Source organism: Salvelinus alpinus, chromosome 34, assembly GCF_045679555.1.
Source record: "Salvelinus alpinus chromosome 34, SLU_Salpinus.1, whole genome shotgun sequence".
NCBI lineage: Eukaryota > Metazoa > Chordata > Actinopteri > Salmoniformes > Salmonidae > Salvelinus > Salvelinus alpinus.
Window position 1 is genome coordinate 25,170,775 of NC_092119.1, and position 7,785 is coordinate 25,178,559.

General features: G+C 41.7%; 1 long non-coding RNA gene across 1 annotated transcript; it reads right to left on the bottom strand.

Moving 5' to 3' along the window:
• Window positions 1-1,589: 1,589 nt before the first annotated feature.
• On the bottom strand, window positions 1,590-5,920 carry LOC139563555 (uncharacterized). Its single transcript, XR_011672586.1, has 3 exons — window positions 5,859-5,920; window positions 1,809-3,720; window positions 1,590-1,650 (listed from the first exon to the last, which is right to left on the bottom strand). It is a non-coding gene; the product is annotated as an uncharacterized lncRNA (long non-coding RNA).
• Between the last annotated feature and the right edge of the window lie 1,865 nt (window positions 5,921-7,785).

Sequence of the window (7,785 nt, forward strand, 5' to 3'; positions counted from 1 at the left end):
TCCCCTGACGGCTTCCCTCATGAGAAGAAAGGAGTATGGCACCATGAGGGTCATCCACCTAATGTCCATGTCCAGCACCACAAGCCAATCAGTCAGCCGGGAATGTGCACACAGGCTTGAAGATGAACAGGCACGGCTGACTTCAATAAACTCGTTAAGGGTGTGGCTGGCTACTCAATCAGAAGCCACACTTATCAGCTGCTGGTTTCCCTTCACAGGGGAAGAGGACTTAGAGAGCAGGTTGCTCTAGTTGCAAGTTTTATTTGCTGAACATTTCTTGATTCTTGAAGAGATCGTTTAGGTTGGAACCTTATAGGCAATAAAATCAATTTTGTTTTGAATTTACCCTGCCTCATGAGTCTCTGTACTAGAAACCTAGCCTAGCTCTGGTCAGTAACATCACACCTCCCCACTGGCTGCCACATCTCCCGAAAAGTACAAGGGGTCAGAAGGGACAAGAATGTTTAAAAACAACAAACCAGAAGAAATGTTTTCTCTCCAATAAAGTCTTGTTAAAGCGCTATCTATAGACTCCTTTGAAAATAAACCCAAGACACAATGTCCAATGCCCGAAAAAGACATCCTCTGTCTCTCACAGTCCGAGTCTGTCGCAGACAAAGTGAAACGACAATGTTCTTACACTGTTATGTGTTGAATGTTTTCACCCTATTTTTTTCACCCAGGTTCTTTCATTAATAATCTCTTCTGAGAAATGGAAGCATACCGCTGAGTGTCGCATTGACATGTTTAATTAAAAGCCAAGTAGGCTATTTCAAGAGGGACTTGTAGTGTCGCCTCTTCACGTGGTCCATTAACTTAAATACTCTTGTCAAAAATTCTGTGGTACTGATGATGGATAAGGTCATCACGTGTTTTCTTCTTCAGTTTGAGCTTGCAGGCACCATTCAACAGGAAGGTTGTGTGTGCTCATCTGATCTGTGTCTTTCTCTGTTGTCAAATGTGAACTAGCATTGAAACAGAACTCAGTGAGGTTGTTTCACAGCATAGCTTTCAGTATCCCTCTGAAGTGATGCGCTGACCCTGGAGATGTTAACTGATAAACCCCTACAGCCCACTCAGACACTCAGACAATGTGCATGACACAGGGATCAGGCCATGGAATGTCTTGAGAGATAGAGAAATTAACACTTCACTGACTGCTGTGGTAATTTAGTAACAGAGGAACTGGTCACAACTTTGGGTAAAATAACAAAATGACACCAGCTTGATCTTTGTCATTCCTTTAAAAGGCTTGGAGCAGAGATTCCAGATCACAATCATTATGACATACAGTTGATTGCTAATTATTTGCATCTCAAATACACATAATCACCAACACTATCTTCTTCTCTCTTATGCACTTTGATTAGAGGAGGGAGTCTGATAAAGCTGTTCGAGTCCCCTTCAAGCCTTCAACACAGCAGGCCTGCTGTCCACTTTTCCTCACCCAGCCCACATAAACAGGGTCCCCTGATGGCATGTGCTTGGGTGAGAGTAAGAAGTTGAGAGGTCATTCGAGTTAAAAGGTTAGCTAGCTAGCTATGGCGGCTGCTGTAGCTCCCTCCAGTAACCACGAGCACAACCGTTCCTTGATTTTAACTGGCGGCTTTATTCTGTAGATTTAGTCAGAATTATCACCTTCCGTGAGAACTATAAAGTAAATGAAAAATACAGTTAAGCACACTCTTACAACCTTATCTTACGAGTGACTTATTAGCCTGGTATAACTCTGAAGTGCTTACATACATAAACAGTTTAGCCGGCGCTATAACAGTATTAGATTAAACACATGAATAAAGGAAAAATACCTCATTGGCTGCTTATTACAGAAGGGAGGAAATCAAGCTTCACACTTATTATTCCTGGCATGAATTCACGCTTCATCCTTAATTATTATAACGTTACCATCCTAACATATACGCTTCAAACTTTATGAACTACACCCGATGACATGAAAACTTAGCTAACACAGCGCGGGATTGCCTTCCCTCCAAAAGTGTGTTGCTACAATAAGGATCCCCGTTACAACAGTTATTAGCTACGTAGTTCCGCTTCTCTTATCATTTCCCCGCACAGCGGACACGTAAACAATTCAAACACAAAACAACGACATAACCTGTAAGTCTAACTGGCAGTTACAGCTGCAAAGCATGCATCCATCTCACATTTAACTTTCATAATAATGCAATGTTAATATACAAAAATAATATTTGTGCATCTACCAAGCATGCGTTCACAACAACCAGCGTGTCCGCAAAAGAGGTTTCGCTTCAGCAACTGGTTTTATGCTAGCTTGCTAATGCTAGCTGGCTAGTAGCTATGTTGCAACCAAGTTGTTTACATTTCGTCTTGCCCCACCCAACAGGTGCTCTTTTGTAGTGAATTTGAAGCGAAGAACATTCAGGTGGGTAACACTTTTTGCCAAATGTTTACATTTCTCATGATCCTCTGATACTGAGTGAAACTTTCTTTTGGCGAACCAGTTTATAAGCCTGTGTTAGCAAGCCAGCCATTGCCAGCAGCTGTTATTTAGGCTAGCTTGCTAACGTTAGGCTAACTGTCTACCAGGACTGGCAAAGCTGAGGTAGCTAGTGAATCTAGCATGCTAACTAAGCAGCTAAAATAAAAGCATATACTAGTTAGTAAAGAGTATATTACATTTCAGTTAAAGCATTGCTTTTGTTTTTGGGGGGGGGAAACTAGCTAGCTAGCAATTATGTTTACAGGAACACACATTAAGACCTTTTTTATTTGTTTAGGGGTGCAGAACTAGCCTAGGTATTGCATGTGAAGTTGGAAAAGTTTTATGGTTTAATGTCACGTACATCACCTAATTTAGAGGTCCTGGATGATGTACTGGTTCTGTCCGCACCACCCTATGTAGTGTAAGGTGACCAGATTTCTGAAATTTAAACCGGGGACATTTCCAGTTCGGCGGTCAATATATCAATAAAATATCCAATGTTATTATCTATGAAATAAAAAAAGGGTACAATTCCGGTTTCATGTATTTAGTCTAACGGGCACACTGTGATAGACAGAGAAAACAACTATATTACAGAAACACTACAGAAAAGACAGAACTGTCCGATCTGAACAGCCATTCAGTGGTCCTGGTAGTCTGGGTAGAATAAGAGCAGAAGAGAACATGAGAAAATTTGAAAAAACAGACAATAGTCTATGTGAAATACTTAACAACATAATAAAGAAATAAGATGATGATGAGGTTGGTAACTACATAATATACTTATACCAACCTAATCTGTATATTTCTCAGAAGAATGTATCTTATTCAGGATTGCTCTGTCTTTGGCCAGCTCCATGAACTCCTGGCAGGGGAGGTTGAAGTTTGTCTTCACAATAAGCATGGCCTTGATGGCAGGAACAGTGAACCTATTTCTTGTTGCTGTCCATATATCATTCATTTGGGAGAACACTCTCTCGACTGGTGTATTACTTCCAGGTAAGCACACGACAACAGACGCTAATCTAGCCAGGTTAGTGTGTGGGATGTCGTTCTCTTTGAAGTGGGTAACCACCGTGCTCCATCTCTGACTAAGCGGTGTCTCCGATGTTTTCCATTCTTCAAGCGATCCCCCCTTTAGGAACTCTTGCAGGCCAGCAACCTCGTCAAACAATGCATCCTCATTGATGGTCACATGGGGGCATTTTTCCTGCAGTGTGGCTGCTACCTTCTGGATCTCTTCACGCTGAGGTTGCCTTTTTAAAAGGAAACAATGTAAATGTTTTAGATTATCTGTGTGCTTTCCCAATGCCTGCAAGTAGTTCACAGCCGTAGTGAAGAATGATTGGGATCTTTTGAGAAAGCTCTCTTTAGACATTGCACCATTTCCCTCTAGCTCTCTCAGAAGTCATCTGACCAAAACTGGAATGAAGTTGTCATCACGTCTTGCAGTCAATTCTGCCTCAATGTTTCTCAGAATAGCAGCTGACTCCACAGCACAGCGGTCCTGGCCTTCAAGCATCTTGATCGTGTCACTGAATACGGTCAAGTTTCCATGGACAAAGTCCAGCCAAAGTTCAGTCAGTGGATCTTCGAACATTGTTCGCAGGACAACAGGGCATTTGTCTTCAGAAAGAAAAAAGGATTTCAATGGCACATACCTTTTCAGCACTCTTTCTAGAGCAGGGAGCATGGACAGCCAGCGAACATTGCTGTGTCATAAAATGTTATGGTACTCCTGGCCAACAAACTCACAAAAGCTCTTCAGTCTTTCTACTCTGACGGTGAAAATATGAAAATATCTTTGTGAGCAGGTACTCAACATCAAGGGGAATCATATCCAAAGCTGTTCTGGCCGTGTTATGAATGATGTGGGCAGGACAACCTAAACCAATCACCTCCCGCTGCAGAGCATTTTTAACTTTGGTATGGACATTGACCCTCCCCAGCCTATTCAGTCCTCCAAAGTTGGTATTTGTGTTGTCGGCAGAGAATGCCACGACTTTGTTTTGCAGGTTACATTTTTGGATGACCACCAGGACTCAGCTGCAATCTCCTCTGCTGTTTCTCCTTTCAATTCAACAAAATCAAGCAGTTTTGTTTCCACAGATGTGTTGCCACCATATATCTGACTACTATTGGCAGCTGCTTTACATGTCCATGATTGGACGCATCAATGGCCAGGGACACAAATTCAACCTGGTCTAGGTCCTGTGTTACCAAAGTAGTTGCCCATGGTGCTAACACGTTACTCACTGTGGCGTCACATTTTGTCCTAGCACATGTAAACTTCAGCTCATAAAGCTTTCGTGTCAGTTGTGCTGTGCAGTCCATAGATCTGTAACTATGATTGTGTCGCATAGTGTGGTATGCAAAGACACCCTCCTGCACAGCTAAATCATATTCGTCTTGGGAAGGCTCTACCTTCTTGAAGAATGTGGTGACAGAGGGCATACCAACACGGCCAATCAGAGAGGCTTTATGCTTTTTTTGTCTGTTGATGTTCTACCACTGCCGTTCTTCACCCACTGCCATTTGAAAAAGAGGAATTACAAAGGGTGCAGTTAACCATTCTATCGTCTTGACCTGAGCGTATAAATGGAAATTCTCTCATCGTGTTGGCCATCAAAATGGCCATCAAAATGGCATTTCCGTTTCTTGGAAAGAGCCATTGTACCTTCTCTGTCTGCTCTTCTTCACTCTCCTTGTGTCACTTCTTACTCTCAACTTTTTCTTCTCCTCCAATCGTCTTCCTGATCTTTCTTCCTTTCCTTCTCTTTACCTTTCCACCTCACTCTTCCACACTCTCCTCGCTTCACTCTTTTTACTCCCTTAATTTTTCCTTCTTCTTCTCCAATCTTTAATAATAAATAGTACACTATAAAATACTTTGGTTAACAGATTCCCATAGCTTGCCTCATTTTGTATTTTATCTCAAAAACATTGTTTGGAATAATAAATTGGCAGGCTCTGTAATCATATCTTTACCTTTCCTCCTCTATCTCACTCTTCTTCCTATCCAGTCTTCCTCCTCTCCACTCTCTAACAGAAAACATTATGCTAATGTTATCCATGAAAATTTCAAAATATATTTTCACACTACTTATAATGCCAAACCATTAAAATTGTAATCTACAAATAAATATTCTCATAATTGTGTATTAATTTAATATAATCATATTTTCAAAATAGCCATCCACTGCATGTTTACATGTGAACGTTTTTTAACCTAGCTACCATGACAGTAGCTGGCTAACCTAGCTAGATAACTTAGTCGACATAGCTAATGTTAGCTAGCATAACCTATTTAAAACCATATAACGCAGAGCATTTAACTATAAAATAAGTTGTGAAAGAACATCATTAGCTAGTATCTCAAACGAGTGTAATTTACCTGGCTTGAAAAGACGTTTGTGGTGATGTTATGGATTCACTTGACACTTGCTAGCTTCTGGCTGAGTTTTCCACAGCAGTTTTCTCTAAAACTAGCGCGAGCAAGTAGTTAGAAGAAGTAGAAGAGTGAATGAAACTGATATAGCGAGCGGCCCCCTCTGCTGGACAAAACAAGCACAACAAGATTGAGACGTCAACCGGTAGACTCTGATGCCCGGTCTTTCTTGCCACGTAAAATATTATTTCACTTTGCAGTCTGTTTTTAACGCACAGTTAAAAACTGGGACATTTCCGGGGACGTCTGGTCACCCTAATGTAGTGGCATGCGATCGAGGGCGGTGCTGTTGCCATACCAAGCAGTGATGCTTTCCACACTGCCAGGTCATTGCAGTAGCTAAAAAGGATTTAGCTGGTAACCTACCCAATAATCCCTGTCATTGAGTTGAAATCAAGGTGTGCTGTTGGAATGTGAAAATGGCTCAGCTCATGATGAATAAATGAAGAGTCTACTAACTACTGTGCTTTTGATGTTTTTCTTCCAGTTTAGACTGCAGCATCAACCTCATTAAACTGCATTCTCTCTGTCAAATTTAGTTATTTTCCAGGGATTAAGCACAACCCATAATAAGCCCATTTGCCCTCTATGTGTTCTGACACCAACACAAATCCTCACAGTGGTGATGTCCATTAGCGAAATGAGCAGGCTATCTCCTGATCACATTCCAAACACTTCTAGGCCTTATCATTCTTGATGAGATTTTTAGAAAGCTTTACACACAAGTGCACACACATTCTGCACAAGGTGTTTCTTTCTGGAGGAGGGATGGCAGTGCTTTATGTGGGCCTCTGTGGGCACAGTATCCGGGTCAACTGCCCTAACCCCTGATGAGAGTCCTAACTGAGTGGTCGGCCTCTTAGATATGAAGTCATCACCGCACTGGCACTTGCTCTCTAGAACCCAAGGCATTATCCAAAGAATTTTTAGCTATAAGCACTGCTTACAATCCCGACACTCTGTTTTAACGTTTAGAAACGTCAATTATCATCACTTATCTTTCATATCAGCAAGAAAGAATCTTTCAAATAAAAAGTATACACTTACTGTAGCCGGTTTGCACAGATCCATACAGTTGTGTCCCTAAAACCGACGAACTACACTTTCACTACAATTCCTCCCCAGTTACACGTACACAAAGGTGTTTGAACACGCTAGATAGCTAATTAGCACAGGTGGTCGCCTCTGTCTTCTGTCTGTCTTCCGTAAACAAACGCTGTACAATGGAGATATGGCTGTGTGGGAACACTAACCCCAACCTTATAAAGGTGTGTAGTAATTGAACCTTTTTATAATTATTATTACTTGCTGATATGAAAGATATGTTCCTTATGTTTCCAAAACTGTACCGTAAGAGATGAGTGTTAACAGAACTTCCCAGGCCAGAAGATACCTTCACTCATAGACGCTAAAGGTGGTTAGCATCTATGAATGGGCTACACTGGCCCCATTGTCCTATTCAAGTGCAATCAGTGTGCCCTGTCTATTACATGCACAGTTCATATTGAAAGTAGGTTAACCTTACAGTCTACTGTATGTACTGACTAGGTCCACAGGCTGCGTATTGATTATTGGCACAACTAAGCCTTTTTACTGGTGTGAGTGTGTGTGTGTATCTGGGTGTGTGTTTGTGTTCTGGCTTTTTTGTACTCTCCCTGATCTTTATCAGAGATCCAATGGGTAAAAGTTATTAAAGCGTTGTTCTTTTCCCCACTGACTAACACGCACCCTCCCCTCCCTGCGAACTGCACCACTCATCACAGACAGCAGGCAGCAATTAGCTGTGAGCACAGTGGAGATGGAACCCAGGGGTTGAAGTCCTCTCTGTTTTTCCACTGCAACAGAGAGGGTTGTTCAGCTAGCCTAACTCACA